Source organism: Prionailurus viverrinus, chromosome E2 (assembly GCF_022837055.1).
Source record: "Prionailurus viverrinus isolate Anna chromosome E2, UM_Priviv_1.0, whole genome shotgun sequence".
Lineage (NCBI taxonomy): Eukaryota > Metazoa > Chordata > Mammalia > Carnivora > Felidae > Prionailurus > Prionailurus viverrinus.
In genome coordinates this window covers 21245229-21266699 of record NC_062575.1, presented here as the reverse complement: position 1 = coordinate 21266699, position 21471 = coordinate 21245229, and the positions used below count along the sequence as shown (strand labels likewise).

The 21471-nt window shown below is 42.7% G+C and overlaps 1 non-coding gene across 1 annotated transcript; it reads right to left on the bottom strand.

Annotated features, from left to right (window-relative positions):
• Positions 1-282: 282 nt before the first annotated feature.
• Positions 283-388, bottom strand: LOC125153862 (U6 spliceosomal RNA). The gene has a single exon (XR_007147604.1). It is a non-coding gene; the product is annotated as a U6 spliceosomal RNA (small nuclear RNA).
• Positions 389-21471: the final 21083 nt, after the last annotated feature.

The following is a 21471-nucleotide window of genomic DNA, read 5'->3' as shown; positions in this document are numbered from 1 at the left end:
ACATTCATTCAGTCAATCAGCAAGTGTTTACTGAGGCCCTTCTATGTGCTGGGTGTGCCACGTGCTGGGGGTGAGAAGCCTTCTGGGATAGTATGGACAGAGAACACAAATGAAGGCGACACCCGCATATACAGGCCATTGTTCCACGTCAGGGAGAAAGCAGCACTGTCTCAGGGCTGTAGGGCCCAGGGTAAGGGGCAGGAGTGATTCTTTTTTTTTTTTTTTTTTTTTAATTCTCAAATTAGCTAACATACAGAGTAGTCTTGGCTTCAGGAGTAGATTAAAAATATGGAATGCTCAGGAATTTGTGTGTTATCCTCACACAGGGGCCGTGCTAATCTTCTCTGTGTCATTCCTATTTTAGTATATGTGCTGCCGAAGTGAGAACAGGAATGATTTTGAAGAGGAGAGAATGTCATTCCCATCAGATGGCCTGGAAGTAGAAGGAACTTCCATCACCGATTCTGCATCCCTCCATCCCTTTCAGATTCCCTGTGCAGAAACCAAATCCCAGGTCCGGGGACCTGCCAGACTCCAAGGGATATTCTAGGGTCTAATTGAAAATGAAATGGTTTCTTACTGAAAGGAAGTAAAGTTTACTCACTTGCCTTGCAAATGAGGTAATTACACAAAGAAAAGTTACTTTTAACTTACCATGAAACCGTAATTCTCTAATAATTAATATAAACAGGAAATTGGGTCCTCTTACCCTAATCATGAGGAACTTGTTTGACAAGAGCCTGTTCCAGGGTGGTTCTCTTCTTTAATGAGGATGAGGACAATTCCTTAGAGAGCCCAGGGAATACCCACACTATCTGAACAAGGAAACAAAAGGAACTGACTGATGGAAAAAGCTGTAAGCCCAGCCCTCAATAGATCAGGGCTGGAATGATCAGATGGACACGATGAGTTCTAGGATGTCAGACTAGAACATGTCTCTTCATGGAGACTGGGGCAGGAAGCGTTGTTGGAACACGATGGCACTGCATTAGTCTTCGACCATGAGAGGAAATTCAACATGGGCAGAAAGGAAGAAAGGCCTTGCCAGCCTGAGATAGCACTGGAGCAGCAAAGGAGCTAATCCAATATGGCATCAGTACACAGAGATGAAGGTGATGAAGAGGGAGATGCAGGCAGGAGCTCATTCAAAGTGGATCCTGATTCTACAAGGAGCTCAGAGTTGTGTTGTTTTGCTTTGCTTTGTTTCGATTGTATTGAGGATGAAAATTTTGAGGACAGTGACACAATGGGTTGTGCATTTCAGGAAGACTATTCTGGCAGTGTGGAAGTTCAGCTGGGAGAGATGGGAAAACATTGGAAGGAAACACAGTTATTGCAGTAATTCAGGCAATGGGTGGCAGGGTCAGACCTCAGAGACGGGGGAGATGGATGCCTGGGCCTCGGAGATCAACTGGATAAAGAGGAAGAGGTTGAGGAAAACCACCCCGGCCTGCTAGATTATTAGCATGAAGACCGTTACCCTCTTATGTTCACCAGAAGGAATGTCCTGGAACACTCACAGCAGCACTCTCCATGGTGGCCACTTGGAAGTTACCCAACACCCATGAAACACCGTACCACGTGGCTGTGAGACAGAAAGATCTCCAACAGAATGATCAACATGGGTGAATGCACAAACCAGACTGTGCATACGCTCACCAAACAGAAGAACCAGAGTGTATGCTGTATAATTCCATTGGTGATAAGTTCAAAACCAGGTAAAATGACTGTATGGTGTCCAAAGTTATGATATGCCTTATACTTTGGTAGGAGTTCATGGCAGGTACTGATCGAGGGAACATGGGTATCCATTGGGTGAGTTCTGGTGTTCCAGTTCCAAGTTCTGGTTATATAGGTGTGTTTGCCATGTGAATATCCACCCAACTGTATACATATTATCTGTGTGTACTTTTATGCAAATATATTATACTCAAATTAAAAATGTACACAAAAATGAAATGATTTTTATTTGCAGCGCCTCCCATACAAGATTAAATTTCAGTACAACATGACAGCAATTTCAGTTACAACAACAGCACCTTCGATTTGGGAATGTTAATCCTATGTGCTAGAGACTGGTAGGTGCTGACAGCAACCTGGGGAGATCAGTTTTAAACTCCTATTTAAAGATAAGAAAATGGAGGCACTGAGATGCTAAATAATGCCTAAATCCACCATCTTTCTCTAGAGATAGCCCCTTACCTTGGGCTGTCATGATTCCACAAGTGTTTCCAGAAATGTGGCTGTGATTATTCTATTTTAGGCACCGGATCTGCTATGTCTACATGACTTTACTTTTCCAGCATAAGCCAAATCGGTCACCCACGTACTTGCAAATATTTGGGTTATCAATGAACTATTTCAGTGCTCTGCATCGTGCTTACTTCCACAACCTCAGCCCTCTCCAGCATACACCTTCTTTTTGAAATTTTCAATCAAACAAATGAATTCAACCCAGAAAAGCAAACACATTTTGGATAGAACAGTCATCATTTTTAATCAGTTTTTGTGTTTCCCATATAAACCAGCAGCCCAGAGGTACTATTTCTGAAAGCATTTTGTAACAGAAGATTTTACCTGAGTGCTATTTAGTATTGTCATTATTATCCCTGTTATTAATAATAATGATTTATAGAGCAGTTTGAGGAGGCGTTGCTATTTATAAACCAGGAGCACCAAGCCTGATTTGATACTTAAGTCAGCAAATAGGAAGAAAAGAGGCAAGAGGAGAAATTAAAACAGACGGCTGTATCTTGAGACATCTACCTTCCTTCAGGAACCAAGAAGCAGGTAATATGAAAGAAAAATTCAGCAGAAATGGAACCCAAGGACAAATATTTTCTCCACTAGGTCACCACCACAAGAGATGCTTTCCGCTGAAATTCACAGAGCCTAGCCAAAAGCCATAGTACCTTGGATGAATCAGCTTCAGACATGTCAATGACCCTGGAGAGTTTTCAAAGCAGTTCTACAAACAAGATTGCATGTGACCTTTGCAAGAATGCTGCGAAATAGACAGGGGTGGCCTAACTTCACATCTCCACCCTGACCACACTAGTAAAAGCACTGAAATACAGGAGCACAACACCGTGTGGCAACATCACAAAAAAACATACTGGCCACGCTATCAGGTAAAAGCACCAGGACAGGAAAGTGATCCCAAGGGCCATCTTATTGGGTGGTTCACAGACATTACTGACTAATAAAGCTTCGGGGGAATTTTGTGAAGGATCACAAAACTCCTGAGCCCCATTCCAGAACTGAGGGGAACCCAAGAACTTATAATTCAAAGAATAAACTGTCCCAAAGAAATCATCATGGGAACAAAAGAACTTGGGTCTTCCGAATGATAGATTCCTTTGGACTATTGCCAAGAAGACAAAAAAACCATAAAGTCTCACATCGCATCCCTGTGAGTATCCAAACTAGCAAAGATAAAGAGAAAATCCTGAAAGCTCAAAGAGAAGAAAAGCGTTATCTTCAATGGGACAGTAATCAGATTCACATCAGTTCTCACCCTTCGAGGGAAAACGGATTTCAATTATACACCCAGACAACATACATACAAAGATACTAGCATTTCTGCAAAGAATATTTTCTACAAAACAAGAATGAAATTGAGAATATACTTCAGCCAAATGAAAAAGAAATCCAAGAAAAATAGAAAGAGTCCAGGAAATCCAAGGAAAAATAGAAACTAATCCCAGAGGGGAATAAAATGAAATCTCAGAATGACAAGTGCACAGCAAAAAGCAATCAGTGCAAATGGAAACAGGAAGTTGGAAGGTGCCGGAAACAACATCTGCAAGAGAGAAGTAGATTCTGTCCTTTCATTGGTATAACAAAGAAGCTGCAAGTCCTTAATGGGAACACGAAGGCAGAGTTTTCTCTGTCAGTAAGAAAAAGTAAAGGAACCCCGGGAAAAACAAGAACATACAGTTGGCCCTTGAACAACATGGGGATTAGGAGCGCCAACAACGTACCATGCAGATGAAAGTCCCCATAAAACTTTTGACTCCCCCAGAGCATAATCTCTAATAGCTTACTGTTGACCGGAAGCCCTACCAATAATATAAACAGTCCATTAACACATACTCTGTATATGTATTATATACTGTATTCTTAATAAAGTAAGTTAGAGGAAAGGAAAGGTTATTAAGAAAACCTTAAGGAAGAGAGAATATATATCTAGTACTGTTTGGTACTTAATAAAAAATGTCTCCATAGAAGTGGACCCAACCCGCGCAGTTCAAACCCATGTTGTTCAAGGTCCAATTGTACATGAAAAGCCTGGGATGACTGTGAAAGACTAAAATGCAGGATGTCATTTTGAGGAATTCACTTGGTATAAGCAAAGAAAGAAAGTTACATTTTCCCACATCCCTTCAAGTGGTGTGAGTTTACAGGCACAGTCTTGCGCTCCCTTCCTGAGCCCAGCTGGCCCACAGGATCATGGTGAGTGCCACGAGGGGTACTGAGAGGCCACAGAACATACTGGCCCTGAGCAAGAGGTCTGAGGTGACAGCCTGGGATCAAACTCTTGCCTCTGCCACTTACTAGTTCTGTGACCTTAGAAAAGTTACTTAACCTCTCTGTGTCTTAGTTCTCTCATCTATCAATGTCACCTACCTCATAGGGCTGATATAGAGGCAAAATAAGCTAATATTTGTAATCTATTTGGCATGGCAATTCCATTCTAATAAGCATGCAAATAGTAGCTGTCATTATTATTCTCACAGTATTAAAATATAGAGGGGTGCCTGGTGGCTCAGTCATTTAAACGTCCGACTCTTGGTTTTGGCTAAGGTCGTGATCTCATAGTTTGTGGGTTCGAGCCCCATGTCAGGCTCTGCGCTGGCAGTGTAGAGCCTGCTTGGGATTCTCTCACTCTACTTCTCTCTCGACCCCTTCCCCACTCTCTCTCTCAAACAAATAAACTTAAAAACATTTATAAAGAATGTTGAGTTTTGATGTAAAAGCTATTATTAAAATTAGCCTCAAAAAAACATAGAAAACAAAAACAGAATTAAATATCATAAAATAAATATAAAAATTGAGAAGGGAGAATAAAGATATAGTTGACACAGCAGGAGGCAAGACAGAAGTTGCAGGAGGAGGAAGGGTGTTGTTAATTCCTTTACTTAAGATGGAAGGATCTAGACTGTACAAACTGAGCGGATGAATCCATAAAGAGTTTTAAGCATAAATATATAATTTAAAATCATTTAATTAATAAGTTAATTTTAATTCTCATAAATTTATTAATTCCTCATTGATTATAATTATACATTTTATCTACATGTTATATATTTTATATAATTTATATCATACTTATGGTTAATTATAATAAATAATTAATCCATTAATTTGAATAAGATTTAAAGTAACAAAGCAAACACTAAACGTGATGTTTAGAAATTCAGAAAAGCAGGTGGTAGAGAAGGAAGGTGAAGTGAGAGGTAAGTAATGGCTGTTGACCTTTGCAGAGTGCTTACCATGTGCCAGGCACTGTGCTAATTGTTCTACATATATTATTTCAATTAATCCTCTAACAACCCTACAAGTTAAATACCATTCTTATGATGATGATCGTTTCACAGGAATTTGAGGCAGGGAGAGACTAGGTACCTTGCCGGGATCTCACGACTAGTAAGAGAAGAGTAGTCCTTAGCCTCTGCCTTTTACCACTTCTAAGAGAGCAAATCCTCCTCCACAGTGGGGAGGGAGTAAGAGTGGTTTACAGATAGGATTGAGTGTTAGGGTGGCAAAGAAAAAATTAACCACTGCGGCGGCATGAATAGTGTACCAGGAAAATGTCATGTCTACCCAAGACCTCCTAGAGTGGCCTTATTTGGAAGTAGGGTCTCTGCAGAGGTAATTAAGATGAGGTGATACTAGAAATGGATAGGTCCTAAATCCAAGGACTGGTTTGCTTGTAAGAAGGGGACAAGAAAACACAGGGAAGAAGTTCATGTGACAACACAGGCAGAGACTGGAGTGGAACAGCCAAAGACCGAGGAACAGAGATTGTCAAGAGCCGCCAGAAGCTAGGAAGAGGCAAGGAAGTATTCTTCCCTAGAGCCTCAGAGGGAGTGTGGCCCTGCTGACACCTTGGTTTCATACTCACAGCCCCCAGAACTGTGAAAGAGTAAATTGCTGTTGTTTCATGGCCACCTGGTTTATGATAATTTGTTATGGCAGGCTTGGGAGACTGAGACAACCAACCAAAACCTTAAAGTACAAACGGTCAAAATCGATGGAAAAAAGGAGAATTGGACCCTACAGCTTTCTTTACTTTTTGCTTTTTAAAGAACTCTCACGTGCTACTCTTTGTGGTAGGCAGACTCGAAGGTGGACTCCATGACCCAGGTTCCCGGTAGTCACATGACTGTGTAACCCCCTTCTCCTGAGTGTAAGTGGAAACTGTGACTTGCTTCTAACCACTAGAATACAGCAAATACAGGATGCCACCTCCATGATAGTACTATTTAAGACTGTCATGTCAGTCTTGTAGATTCTCTCCCTTGCTGGCTTTGATGGAGCAGATGGTTGTGTTGAGGAGACCCATGTAAAAAGGAACAGGGGCAAATCTCCAGCCAACAACTATCTAGGAACTGAGAGTGCTGGCGTCTCACCCACAGCCAGCAAGAAACTGAGGTCTCCAGTCCAATGGGCTGAAAGAAACTGAATTCTTCCAACAATCACATGAGTTTGGAACCGTAACCTTCCCCAGTCCAGCCTCAGCAGAGACCACTGCCCTGTCGAACCCCTCCATTGTTGCCTTGTGAGGCTGGGGACTCAACCAAGCTGTGTGTAAACTCGTTACCCACAGAAACTGATATCATAAAGGTAATAAAGGCATGTTTTTTTAAGCCATTAGATTTGTGGTGATATTGTTATGCATCAATAGATAAGTAATATTCTCCTATAAATAAAAATAGTAATACTAATACGCTAAGGTTTTTTAAACTAGCAATGGTTTGCTACAATTAAAAATAAACTTAAGACAAATTATTTGGATGATCAGTCAGGTTTGGGAACAATGCCCTCATGAAACAAAAAAGGAAACCAAAGCACAGAAAGATGGAGTGGCATGGAGAGATTCACCCAGGCCATTAATAAACTGAGATGTCACTGAAGCACATGTGTCCTCACCGATTCTGCACCTTCCATCTTGCTTCTGCCTGCAGAACAACAGCTAGAATACAGCCAGAGGATGGCGAAGGAGCAAAGAGTAAGATAATTGCTCAAATCAAGGGCAAAGCTTCAGTTTTGCCTTCGATTATATTCATGATGAGCTCTGTTCCCAACATTACCCCCAGTTCCTGGAAGGGTAAATGTGTGAAACAGGTCCTTATTAGACAATTTTTTGACAGTTGCTGCCTTTGCAATTACTGTGGTATAATTTTTTTTCTTCTGAATGGCTCCAGATTTGTTTTTGTCTGAGCCGAGGTGGAAAATTGAGAAATAACAGATTCAACAATAATTGACTTTATTAGGAATATGAATGTATTACACATGCTGTATATTAAAAACTCATTGCTTTTATATTGGCCTCGCACACTGTATGCTACTTTTATGGTTCCCTAGTCTCCGGTGTTCCCCCTTCTTTACTGTTCCCATCAGCTTTATGTTCCTCATTCCCTGTCATGCAGAGGAAATAAATGGTTAAAAATCTAAGTGCTCATCAGACACAAGCCAGAGTTCATAAATGAAAGCGGGCAGGCTTGGGTAATTTAAGATATTGCTGTGAGCTGGTGTTGCCAAAAAAGAGATGCACTTATTGAACCATAAACAAAAGCAATTAAGATGAGATGTTGATTAGTGTGGAGAAAAGCTCCCCAATAGCACAGAGAAGTGGACCACAGAGGGAACCTCATTTGCATAAGCATCTCTGGACTCCTGGCATGTCTAAGGAGGGGCTGCAGAGGTCCCTTTTGCCAAAGATGTCTGATGTCTCATGGGAAGAATCCTGAAAAAGCCCCTGGAACATTCAGCATAAGGAATCACAATTCCTAGGCAAAGAAGGGAGAGGAAGGTTGACTACTTCCTTACAGCAGCGACAGGGAGGAAGGAAGTCCCTTGGAGGCAGTTTGAAGGCATAAGACACTGGGCAAAACACAGCTGGAATGTAATACTGTTGAATTCTACCTGGCAAAGCATTGCCTCCATCCAACATTCCACATCTCCTTGGAGAAGGCTACGAGCTCAGGGAGAGGAAGAAGGCCTCCTGGTGCTACCTCTAATGGCTGGACACTCCCGGGTTGAATGAAATGCAGTTCTGGTGTGAAAGGCTGAGCAACGAGAGCCTGGATCAGTATTTGGCAGAGCACCTGCCGATGCCTGGCTGCAGAAGCAGCAAGAACCACAGAAGCAAGAATATATATGAGCTGTCACAGAGGAGGGGAAGATGCAGGAGTGGTTAGAAACCTGGAGGCAAAACTAGGTAACTGGTCTGGACAAACCCGTAGCCATGGCCAGCCCAAGACCCACCCGGCTCCAAGCCCTCAGCCATCCCCCACCACTGGGGCAGACTGCACAAGATCGCATTAGACATCCGTGGACACTCTGGCCGTGCTAATCTCTCTCTGAAGCAGAAAGACACTGATTATGGGGAATTGTGCCTAAAAATCCCCGAGAGCAAGGCACATGGTAGGTACTTGACAGTTGTTGAAAGGGGAGAAAAGAGAAAAGGAAGAACGAATGGACGAATGGATGGCATGCACGCATCCCTGGGATAGAAGTTAAGGCCAGGACTGACATTTCGAGTCGCCTTGAGGAGGCAGGGTGGGTGGAAGGAGCACACCAGGGCAAAGCGCCCCGAGACACATCTTAAGCAATGAGCAGGAGCTAGACAGGCAGGAGAAGAAAAATGAGCATCCAGCCAGACAGATGATGTTGGGTCAACTCAACCCTTCCCCTGCTGTCTGGAGAAACTCCGCAGGCACACAGTACGGCATGCCAATCAGTCACAGCGAGCGGTGATTGGCATCTGTGGGCCCGGCACCTACGAGAAGATTGACATTCAGGCAGACAGGTCCAAATGTCACCAGCCAAAGGCCAGAGCACCTGGCAGGCTGGCTGGGGCCACTCAGACAGGGGAGGTGACAGTCAGACCAATGCAATCACCCTGAGTAGTGGTTTGAAATTCACCTCCAGTGGCCGGTTCATTCGACCAGGAGACATATGTGCCTTGGTGTATATGAGGTTATAAAGGTGCGGGAACCCAGGGAAAGGCAACTAATGTGTGGAGACCACTTACTTAGTGCCAGTCTTTCCACTAAGGGCTTAACACCAGCTCGCTGAATGGTGGTGGTTATTAGCTCTATTTTTCTGATAAAGAACCTCAGGCTCCAATAAAGGCAGTGGTCTTTAAAAATTCCCACAGGTGATCAGAGACAGACCCAGGATCAAATCTCGATTGTCTGAGCCATGGAAGTCTTGTTCTTTCTACTAACTCTACACTTCTGACATTGGCACCGAGAGGCACGGATATCTGCAAGGTGAAATGTTTTCCAAGGCAAAGAGGCAGAGGTAGAGGAATTTTAAAAATGTTTTTCTGCATATTGCTGTTGCCATTCTGCAACTGCAAGAGAAATAATTCATGAGGCAGATGGAGAATAAGATGGTATGCAAAAGTAGCAAGAAGAGAAAGAAGTATTATTTCTGCATCGGGCTTGTATTCCAGCCCTGAAAGCCATGATAGATAAGACGGAGGCTGAGAGGGAGGCATCATTTCTGGCAGAAACAGGATCCCAGAGCACACTCTACAGTGTCGCTGGGAAGGTAAAATAGGTTATGTACAGGAACATGGAAAACTGACACAATGTGCTGAGTGAGGAGAAAAATGGTAAAGGACTCAGTTACCCAGGATTCATTCAACAAACATTGCTGAGTGTTGCATTAGCTGCCCTCATCCCAGGCTACAAAAGCCCATGGGGGAGGAAGTCCTGCCCATACAGCTGTCAGAATCCAGGAGGAGGGCAGACACAAGGGAAGACAAGGTCATACGGTGATGCTCTCTTTAGGGAAATGTACTTCCCAGACTAAGTTTGTACGATTTTGTGAATTAATTCATTCAGTCGATAAACATCTATTGAATGGCTCCCTTGGGACAGACCATTGTTGGTTCTAGGGGTGGATGAGTGGAAAAAACAGACGAGAAAGTCTCTGGTCTCCTTTGCCTGTATTCTAGGAAAGTGTATTCTGTCTATATCCAGTCTTACCACATTTCTTCTCCATGGGTCTATTAGAACAGTCCTTGTACTTCCCTCCTCAGATAAGTGGGTGTTGGGGATTGAGAGTAGGGTTATTATACACAGGAAGCCTTCAATTTTAGTCCTGGATTGTCATGTCCTAACTAAGAGATCCTCCAAAACAACATGTTGCAAAGGCTTTTTCTCCCTTGTAGTACTGGTGACAATAATCTTTTCCTTGAAGGGATTTTAGGAGACTTGATTTGAGTATGCTCACATCATCTAGCCTGACGCACAGACACTGAAAACAGAAGTTTCTATTCCCAAGTCAAGACCTCTCTCTCCCCAGGCCTGAGTTGTTGTATCAAACTGTTAAGCACACATCCCTGCTTTTAGTTATAACTTTTAGTTATATACTTTTATTTTTTTTTTCAACGTTTATTTATTTTTGGGACAGAGAGAGAGCATGAACGGGGGAGGGGCAGAGAGAGAGGGAGACACAGAATCGGAAACAGGCTCCAGGCTCCGAGCCATCAGCCCAGAGCCCGACGCGGGGCTCGAACTCACGGACCGCGAGATCGTGACCTGGCTGAAGTCGGACGCTTAACCGACTGCGCCACCCAGGCGCCCCTAGTTATATACTTTTAGTTATAACTGTCCGCACAGCAGCTCCTGTGTACTGTGGACATCTGCGTAAGTTGGAAGCATTACTTATGTTATACTATCACAGCATGTAGAAAACCCCAAATAGTTAAGTGTGGAAAACAGGGACAAAGGAAGAGGGGAGGCAGAGGCAAAGAGACCAAAATAAGGTATTTCTCCAGTCAGAGACAATGATGAGCATCCTTCCCTTCACTGGGTGTATGATCCAGTAGAGCAGGAGGAAATGCTTTGGGGAGAACTTTAGGAAGTTCTTACCTATAAGTCATGTCGAGACATTAGGGCTCAGAAACAGGGAAGCCCCAACATTGTCCAGTTTCTGATCTGGGCTACAGGGTAGAGAACAGTGCTACCTAGAAAGACCCAACAGAAGGGAGGCAGAGTTACGAGCCGCGGCTTTGTTCAATTTGACGTGTCTAACGGGCAGTTGGGTGATAGCCACTAGGAGCTACATAGAAGACTCTGCACTTTATGGACGCCTGGGCAGGAGATGCAGATGTGGGAGTCATCAGCATGTGGGCAGTATCTGTTGCCATGAGAATAAATGAGATGATTTGAGGGGAGTTAGCAGAGTGAGAGGACGGCATTGAGGGAAGAAGCACAGGGAGGTTGCTGTATAAACTCGAACGTGGAAGTAAAGTCAAGGAAGTGAATACAGAGAGGGAAGCAGAGCCGGAGGCTGAGTAACTCTGGAACCGAACTGGTCCGCCAAACGTGAATCATTGTCCGCATCAGGACCAAGGGCAGAGACCCAGGACACATCCTCTTCCTTTCACCCACAATAGGCAGGGTGGGCACACCAGTAGCTCCCTGGAACACACCCTTCTCCAGGGCTGGAGAGAGAGGGCTCTGCACAATTACAAAAGCAGCCACTGGCTTTGCCAGAAGAAATGTTCCATTGGGGGGAGTCCCAGCCCCAGAAAGGCAGGTGATTAGGGCAGCAGTGACCAAAAGCGTACCTGAGATGGATGGCCCTGGAGAGTGTTCACTGGGTTTCCTGGGACCTTCTGGAGAGTTTGTCCTTCCCCTCCTCTGTGAGGTGGAAATGCTTTAGAAAGAAATCTACAGTTATAAATTCTCTGGGTTCCTTCTTACCCAGTCAGGCAAGATTGATGGGCTGAGCTTGTTGACACCGAAGCAATTGGGAATATCATTATTCGCCTTGTATTTATCTGCATTTATGTTAATGGTTTTGTTCTTGATCAGACCGGCTACTAAACTAGGGGAAATGTTTACTGCACTCAAAGTTTTGCTATGATAAATTATGTGGGAGTCACAGAATAGCCAATGCACATAATGTGTAGAAGAATTTTCCTTTCTTTTCTTTTCTTTTTTTTTTTTTTCTTCCTGCTTCTGATCCCAACAGCACAGGCCTCCTGCATACTTGGGACCAAACCAACTCAATTTTTCATATTCTGCTTTGTCATCTGATTGATTTAATGCTTCTTGTGGTCAGACTTTGCAGAGAAAAAGAACACGCATACAATTTCTCTCTCTGGCATGTGCTCTTTCTTGCTCTTTTTTTGACGGGCAATTTCATAAAATCACAGGGCCGGGAAGGACCTTTATGTGCATTTTTTCCTAACTCCTCACTGTACAGAAGCATTTGGGAGAAAATAAGAGACAGAAAGAAGTAACTTTTTTGAGATCTTTCACAGGTCAGGCTGTATGCACAGATGCTTCACTTATATTAGCCTATTTTATCTTCCTGAATCTTTTTTTTCCCTCATGCTGAAGATGAGTACATTGAGGCTTGGAGAATTAGACCACAGGTAGGCAAACTACTGGCCTGCGGCCCGAATCAAGTCCACCTTCTGTTTTTGCAAATAAAGTTTTCTTGGAACACAACCATAACCGTTCATTGATTTATGTATTGTCTATGGCTGCTTTCGAGCCACAATGTCAGAGGGGAGTGGTTGTAACCAAGACCATTCAGCCCACAAAGCCTAAAATATTTACCGTCTGGCCATTTACAGGAAAAGTTTGCTAATACCTGGTGTAAATAATGGCTCCGGTCACAGATAAACCACCTGTTTCTGTCTGACTCCAAACACTCTTTCTTCCATGTCACTGCTTTCCTGTTCACAATGTCCACCACATGGAGGACAGACCAATTTAGGCGGCCTCATCCGAAACCACACCCACCCACCCACCCACTCACAAACCAGTAAGGCTTCCTGCAGCAAATTCAGGCAGCAGTAAGGGTATACATGTTTGGAAGGCATTTGATAAATAGGGATTTAGTTCTTCCTTACCCTTCATCCCATAGTGGGTTTCCTTTCCTGTTTTGCAAAGGAAAGCAGAACGGATATTACTTTAATGTCACTTAATGAGAATATTGCTATCCTTCATAACTGTGTTTATTAGGGAAGGCTTCCTGGAAGAGGTAGAATTTGATACAAGTTTTTCATGTCACAGGTCTTATAAGTTTCTCAAGCAGCTTCTTGTAAGTTTCTCAAGCAGCAGGAAGTGAGAAGAGGTAAAAAATAATTTTGAAGACTACCAGCCATTCAGAAAGGTGGTGCTGAGGCAGGTGGACAAAGATGAAACTGTCAGGAGCAGCCATGTCCTGAACATATATCACAGGGCATGACATTTATGTCAAGTTCTTCCAGTTTGCACCACCCTTGAAAAACAACATAAATTTTTTTGAGATGAGGAAGGGGGTAATCCTAAAATGTGAAGGGACTCACCTAGGATCACATGGTTAGCAAGACAGGATTTGAATTTGGGTCTGGATGCAAAGCCCACTTGGGTTTCCCACGTACCACTTCTTAAATGAAGCTAGCCAGTCAAAGAAGCAACTTCCAGAATTGATCCCAAAGGTAGTGTTCACATTTTCTCAGGGTTAACTTTTCTTAAAGATGAAGTGAACTTAAGTGAACAGAAACCAACCAAAGTAGATATTTCTGGTCCTGATGGCAACTAGAAATCTGGAGATGAGAGAAAAGAGGGGTGTAGCAGAGACAGGGTCTGGGGAGGGAAGTATGGAGGGGAAAGAAAATGGAAAAAGAAAACTTTAAGTGGAGGCTCTCTGGACTGGGAGACCTGTAGGATCCAGTCAAATCTAGGAGGAGACTCAAGAGAGACCAAATGAGCTCTACCCATGGAGGCCAAGTCTACAAGGCTTTGAAAGAGCAACACATATAACTTGGGGATCTCCTGTGAGATGTGATCCCTCTAGATAAAGGGTCTGATTAATCAGGGAATTTTAAAACATCAGGCAAAGAAAGGAGTTATAGGTCATCCGGTTGGTTCTTCCACCCATCTTGACACCTCTCTGCAATACCCGCTAGTGTGGATGCCCAGACCTCACGTGATTATCCCTAGTGACAAGGAACCTAATACCCACAGCACCAGAGAAACCTAGTAAGACAAATGATTTCCCTGCCAATCAATTTACATATGCCAATCAATCCCAACTCTCCCCCCAGGAGATGATCAGGACACATGTAACATCTTTCTCATGTAAAATTACTTAAAAAAATTTTTTTAATAATTATTTTTAGAGATGGGGTACATAGGTGACTCATTCAGTTAAGCATCCGACTCTTGGTTTCATCTCAGGTCATGACCTCATGGTTCATGGGTTTGAGGAGCCCCACATCAGGCTCTGCACTGATGGTGAGCAGCCTGCTTGGGATTCTCTCTCTCTCTCTCTCTCTCTCTCTCTCTCTCTCTCCCTCTGCCCTTTTCCTTTTCCTCTCTCTCTCTCTCTCTCTCTCTCTCTCTTTCAAAATAAAAAATAAACTTAAAAAATATCTTGAGAGAGAGAGAGAGAGAGAGAGAGAGAGAGAGAATATGCATGGGAAAGGGGCAAGGGGAGAGAGAATCTCAAGTCACACTGAGTGTGGAGCCTGATGTGAGGCTCAGTCCCACGACCCTGGGATCATGACCTGAGCTGAAATCAAGAGTTGGAACCTCAACTGACTGATCTACCCAGGTATGCCTGTCATGTAAAACTTCTTAAAGTATACAAACACAGCAGGTACCCTTATGGTTGTCTTCCCAAGATAAACACAAAAATCATCATATATGGATGCCTTCTATGTAGATACACGTGCCTTCTATGTAGAGGCCTTCTATGTATAGATCCCTCACCAGAAGCTTTATATGTTACATCCAAAAGAAGTTTTTATGTCTACTTTTATAGGAGAGAAAACAGAGGCTCAGACCACAGAAGTAAGTTCCCCACGATAACGTCACTAGGGGGTACGAGAGACAGATTTCCAACACAAGTCATTCTTTAAATCCCACGCACTTCCTAACATGATGATTTTGAGCTCTCTCAGCATTATGGTAACTTCACTCAGGACTTTAAAAAGTAGAATAGTATAGGTGGGTATGTATTTGTCTATTTTTTTTTCTTCATTATATTGACATGGAGGAGAAAAAGTAGGTGATAAGTAGAATACAGTCAGAGCTCTAGAAGAAAGACAATTGACCAGTTGAAGAATGTCTTCTTATAAAATACCATTTTAGGTTGCTTCTGACTTTCAAAATAAAAACCAGTGGTACGTGTCTCTGTAAATTCAAGTCAGAAAATCACCAGTTTCCTAGGAAGAGTCAATAAAGTCATATTTTCTTACATTTATCAAACAGTTGGGAATATATATTTCATAATTAGATAAACTTCTTCTCTTTGTCATTTGAAAATCAATAACATCTTTAAAATGTATTTTCATGATAATCTCCTTTAATAAAAAGTGTCAGAAGAGGCTGTTTCATGGACTATAACTTCACAGACAAGGAGATTAATCAAGGTGGATATGTTTGCACAAATGGCTAGGAGTTCTCAAGCCTCCAAGGTCGAAAGACAGACACCAACTCTATACAATTTTGGTTTTAAATGGTACCATAAATGCCAATGCCAGTTACAATTTCCAGGTTTTCTCTCTTCAATTATTTTGCCCCAACACCCTTCCAAATTAGGAACTGGCTTTCTGTGAGCACATTAATGAAGTTGTAACTCCTGTGAATTCTGTGTCTGGAACAACTTCCTTATGTTGCAGATGAAACCATCCATAGCCACAGGGGCTGAAGTTTGATTCCAAAGGCCCAGGGCACCCACTGTCTGACACACACTTACTTTTTGAATATTTTAAAGACAAAGGGATTAGGCACTTCAAAAATAACAGATTCTGCTTTGCATGAAAATATAATATGTTTCCATCTTAATGATGTAAAAGAATAGCTTGTTATCACCGAGCTTCTGAAGAAAAAACAAATTACACATGCAAATGTTTTTTGGCTAATTAATTCAATTCTGAAGATAAAATTGGGACAGTACAGAATTTCAAGCAGATTCCTAATAAGTTCTAGAATCCAGCAATTTTCAACTAAGATACCAGATCATCTATTTCCAGGAGATGAGGCTTCTTGCAAACCCTTGCGTCGACATCGACTCACTCGAATTTTGCAAAAAAACTTTAATATATTGCTTGGTTATTGTCCCATCACTCCTGCACTGTCAAAATTTCAGGGTCAAAATTAAGACTAAAGGGGTGGAAATTCTAGCTGTCTTGTACAAATTAAACTACGTCCCAGAAAAGGACTTCATGGATAGCAGTGATATAAAGATGACATTATAAAACCTATGTCAGTTATACAATTAAACTGGTCTTTCAATCTGAAAGCCCTATTCCATTTGAAATTAGTGGGAAGAACATGGTGTTGGAGGCATACAGACCTGGATTTGAATAATGAATCTGCCAGCTATTTGCTACTTGAGAGAAGAAAACATAGTTATAATCCCTAATATGTTATTCAATTTTTTAATGTGTAATCTGGGATTAAAAATGTCTACCCTCAGGGCTTTTTTTTTTCTTTTAATGAGAATTAGAACCAAAAATGCATTTGCATTGGAGAAAAAACATCTTTATGATCCTTTATTTATTATTATTTTTAACTATTTTTTTAATGTTTGTTTATTTTTGAGAAAGAGACAGAGCACAAGCAGGGGAGGGGCAGAGAGAGAGAGAGACACAGAACCGGAAGCAGGCTCCAGGCTCAGAGTTGTGAGCACAGAGCTTGATGCGGGGCTCAAACCCACGAACCGTGAAATCCTGACATGAGCCAAAGTCAGACACTCAACTGACAGAGCCACCCAGGCGTCCCTACAACTTTTTTTTCTTTTTTTAAATAAAAACTGCCTTTTGTATTTGTTTGCTCGTAATTTAAAAAATATATATATTTTTGTTCTGTCATGAGACCAAAATCTCTTGAAAACCACAGAAATCTTGCAGAACTCTTTGGACTTCCACAAGGCATAGATAAAGGAGGTGAGTAAGTTTGTCAAATCCAGAATTTAGGAATCAAGAAAGACTCTAGATTATACAGACTGTACAGAAATCATCTCAGAGCTTGGTATGCCATAGATGATCAAGAAACATTTCTTTCTTTCTCTTGTATAGGCATTGTTTCTGTGCGGTGACATCCCAGTTTTCTAGAAGTACCAAGAAATTCCCTATCTTCTTTTGGAGTACCAAATCTCTGCAGTCCAGCAGCAAAGAGAAAATTTTTACTCTCCACTTAATGGTGGGCTCCAGACAAGTGACTAGAATTCTAGAAGGAAGAGCATACATCCAAATGGGACAAAACGTATGTGACACACAGTTATGACCCCCTACCCTGTGGCCAGGAAAGACATTGCTGGCCAAAGACAAAACTGCCCACAACTCCAGAACTTCACATGGCCAAAGAACTGGACTTGGCATGAGAGATTAAACAAATTTCCCATTATTCATGTGTTTCAGTAGAAGGGGGACTTCCTTGGTATCTTGCCTGAGGTTGACCACTCTGATCGACCCTGCCAGTGAGAAGAGGAAAATACCGAGGGTCACTGGGCAGGGAGACTTCTATGAAAAATCTTGTCCAGACCATAAAAATCAGAAATTTAGTCTAGAGTTGTAGGAGATAAGGACCACCTGTGTTGAGATCCAAGAGAAGAGCTGACAACAAGAAAAAGAGACCACAGAGCCAAGTAATGGGTCAGGTCAAGAAGAACGAATGGAATGAAACAGAATAGTGAGCCCAGAAAGGGCCTGGTAGGGGCACCAGGCCAGGACATGGAACATTTCTCATGTCTTGAGGACTTAGCCCAGGAAGGGGTTTGAGAGGAAGACATCCAGTGTAGGACAAGTAAGGGAAAGATGGGAATCTAAAATCTGTGAAGCAACCATAGGCATGAACAGCCAGCACTGGGAGCCCACCTAGGGGTAAGGGCCCATGGAACGCATGAAATAGCTGCACCTCCAAGTAGTTTTCATTTTCAAAGAATGTCTTAGATTGTGTACCTACCCAGGAACGTCACAAGGACAAGTAAAAGCCATACTTCTAAATCAAATGCGTGGAGGTCCCTTTAATCTTTCTGTTGGTGGGAATGAACCACAAATTCTTGCAAGCCCAATGAATAAATCCAATGCAAGTACATTTTTTTCTCTTGCTAAAATACACCAGTATCTCTTCCCTGAATTGCTTCTGAAGTCCTCCGACCAACACTGATTTCTCAGACCTTCAGTTTTCCATCTACCAAGTGGTGTGAATAATGTTGATGTGGAGGCACATCTTGAGATAGAATTTCAGCAGGAATGGGGAACTGTCCCGGCTCTCTGGTTAAGCATCTCTGAATTCTGGAGTTAAATTCGACTCCCTATTTTGGCCCCTGTTTCAGGACCTCTGAAATTCAACTCTGAAGCAGTCCTGTCTAGAAAATAAGGCCACCCTTGGATGATCTGAGTCCTCTCTTGGACTTGAGCATTTCCTATATGGTAGGCATGGTAAAAAAAAAAAAGTGCTAGATAAATTATCTCCTTATAGCAACCCTATGATATGAGTACTACTGCTTAGCCTCATTTAACAATAAGGATACTGAGAGATGGCAGTAAAGTAACTTGGCCAAAGTCACCCAACTATAAAGTGGTAAAGCCAGTACAGAGGTTCCCTGACTTACAATAGTTTCAACTTAGGACTTTTTTTTTTTTTTTTTACTTTACGATGGTGTGACAGCAACATGCATTCAGTAGAAACCATACTTCGTATTTTGATCTTTTCCTGGGCTAACAACATGTGGGACAATACTCTGTCATGACACTGGGCAGTGGCAGTGAGCCAGAGCTCCGAGTCAGCCACACAATCACGAAGGTAAACAACTGAGACACTCACAACCGTTCTGTACCCACACAGCCATTCTGTTTCTCACCTTTGGTATAGTATTCAATAAAGTTCATGAGATATTCAACACTTCGTTATAAAACAGGCTTTATGTTAGATGATTTGCTCAACTGAGCTAACCTAAGTGTTCTGAGCACGTTTAAGGTAGGTGAGGCTAAGCTATGATGTTCAATAGGTTAGGTGTATCAAATTAATTTTCAACTTAAGATATTTCCAACTTTACAGTGGGTTTTTAGGATGTAACCCCATCTTAAGTCAAGTAAGATCTGTATCCGAATTCAGGCAGTGACTCCAGAACCAAAGCTTTAAGTCTCAGTGTATACCATATTCAGAGTTAGGATAAGTGAATGATTTTGAGCTTTCCAGTAGAGAAGGGGAGGGCTGATTTCTATAAACACTGGTCACAGTGTTCTCCTTGATGCTGAGATTTCGGCACCGTCATGCAGGGGACGCCATGAATTAATAGTGTGGACTATATGTGAGTCAGACCTGTTGTTATCTTCTCCATAGGATTCCAGCCCCTAAGTTACCAGAGAAGGGAAGGCCATATGACCAAGTCAGCACAGGACAGCCCATCTGATCTGCTCGCCTTGATTTGCAAATGCCCAAAGCCCCACCCATGCAGGATTGTGGGGGAAAGACAAACACGTCATCCTTGCTTTTTAATTCCTCTTTTCATCTTCTTATCTCAAGTTCTTTGGTAATTTTCTGATTTCAAAGGAAATATTTGGAAAGATATCTGAGGACCACGTTTTACACCAAATGCTTTCAACATGAGAATCCGCCCAGTCGTATCTAATAAAAATATCCTTCCAGAGCTGGTACCAGGAGGTTTCATTAAAATAGCAGTCGATAAGCAGAACTGATTTGGCACCAAGAGGAAAAAAATCATAGGCCTATCAGGCCTTTGGAATTCAATACAGCTGAATCTAGGCCCTTTTTAATTGTCTTAGGACCATATCCTAAGTCTTGCCTCATCAGATATGGAGGAATGTACTAATCCAAACAATACTGAACTGTCAGCATGAAAGAAGAATTGGATATCTTTCCTCTAACCATCATGCCTGAGGCAGAGAAATCGGAAATGCTTTCGCTGGTGTCCTGGGATATGGGACCCCTCCGGCCCATGAGTTAAAAGTTTCTGTGAGCTCCCAGAGAGGTTTCTTTCCAGGGCTTCATTTTCTTGGACTCAAATGCCTGATCAACAAAAAAGTCAGAATAGGGCCCAAATAAGTAACTCCAAATATGTGCATTATTATATTTTTAACTGCTTCTTGCATAACATCATGGGTTAGGTCTGCTAGGTGCTGGGGACTCTGAATTAAACAGAGATCTCAGCTGCAAGGGGCTTGCCACATAATGGGGAGATTAGGAAGCCATCATTGCCACAAGGAAATTGAAAAGAGGAAGGAATTATTCACAGCTAGTGGAAGCATGGAATGCTTCCTGGAGGAAGTGACATCAAGGCCAGGCTTTGAGCATAGGTGAGACCTGGGCATCAGAGATAGGATAGAGTTTGGAGGGGCAAGTTAAGAGGATGAAAGACCAGGGCTGTGGCTGGACAAGGGGTATACTTACAAGTCCAGGTAAGGTAAAGGTACGTAGAGGCCCGAAGGTAAAGGTATGTAGAGGCCACGAATGGCAAAAAAGGTCAAATCCCAGTAACGGGCCTCTACTATCTGGATGTAAGTTTACTCATTAGCCTGGTGCATATGCATGTGGAGGTCCCTGCTAGCACTGATCATTTCTAACACCACTTTCCTGAAACAGCAGAAACCTTGGGGTTTCTATAAAGGTAAGGGGAATGCAGAGAGGCAGGAGCTAAAACCCAGGCAAGCAAGAGCATCCTTAAATCTCACAAATATTTCTAGTCCAATCCTGGGCCTTTGCACATGGTGTTTCCCAGTCTGACATGACTTTCTCCTTTCTCTACCTGAAGTGGTTCTAGACACTCAGCTCAAATACTGCCTCTTCTGTGAATAAAGCCTGCCCTCTTCCCAGTCACCTGGCAACTCTGAACTTCAGGCTCTCTTCTGCTTTCCCAGGACCCTCTGCCCATCCATTGAGCCCTTGTCCCACTGTGCTGAGTTTATCTGTGTAAGCAACAACAGCCGGGGTGAGGACAGATCGTCACATCACTTACTCCGACGGACTGGAATTCACCACAAGGACAGGGACCTTATCCTACAGTAAAGAGCAGGGACGCTGGAGCCAGACTGCCGGGGTTTATTTACATCCTGGTTCTGCCACTTAAGTAGCTGTGTGACCTTGGGTGAGCTACCAGCCTCTATGTGCCTCGGTTTTCCTCATCTGAAATATGGGGATAACAAGAATACCAGCTCATAAGCACTATGAAAATCGCCATGAGTCGCATAAGAAAAACCATGGCCCTGGAGGCTGTGGCAGAGGTTCAGTGAGTCAGGATGTGTACCGTACCTAGTGC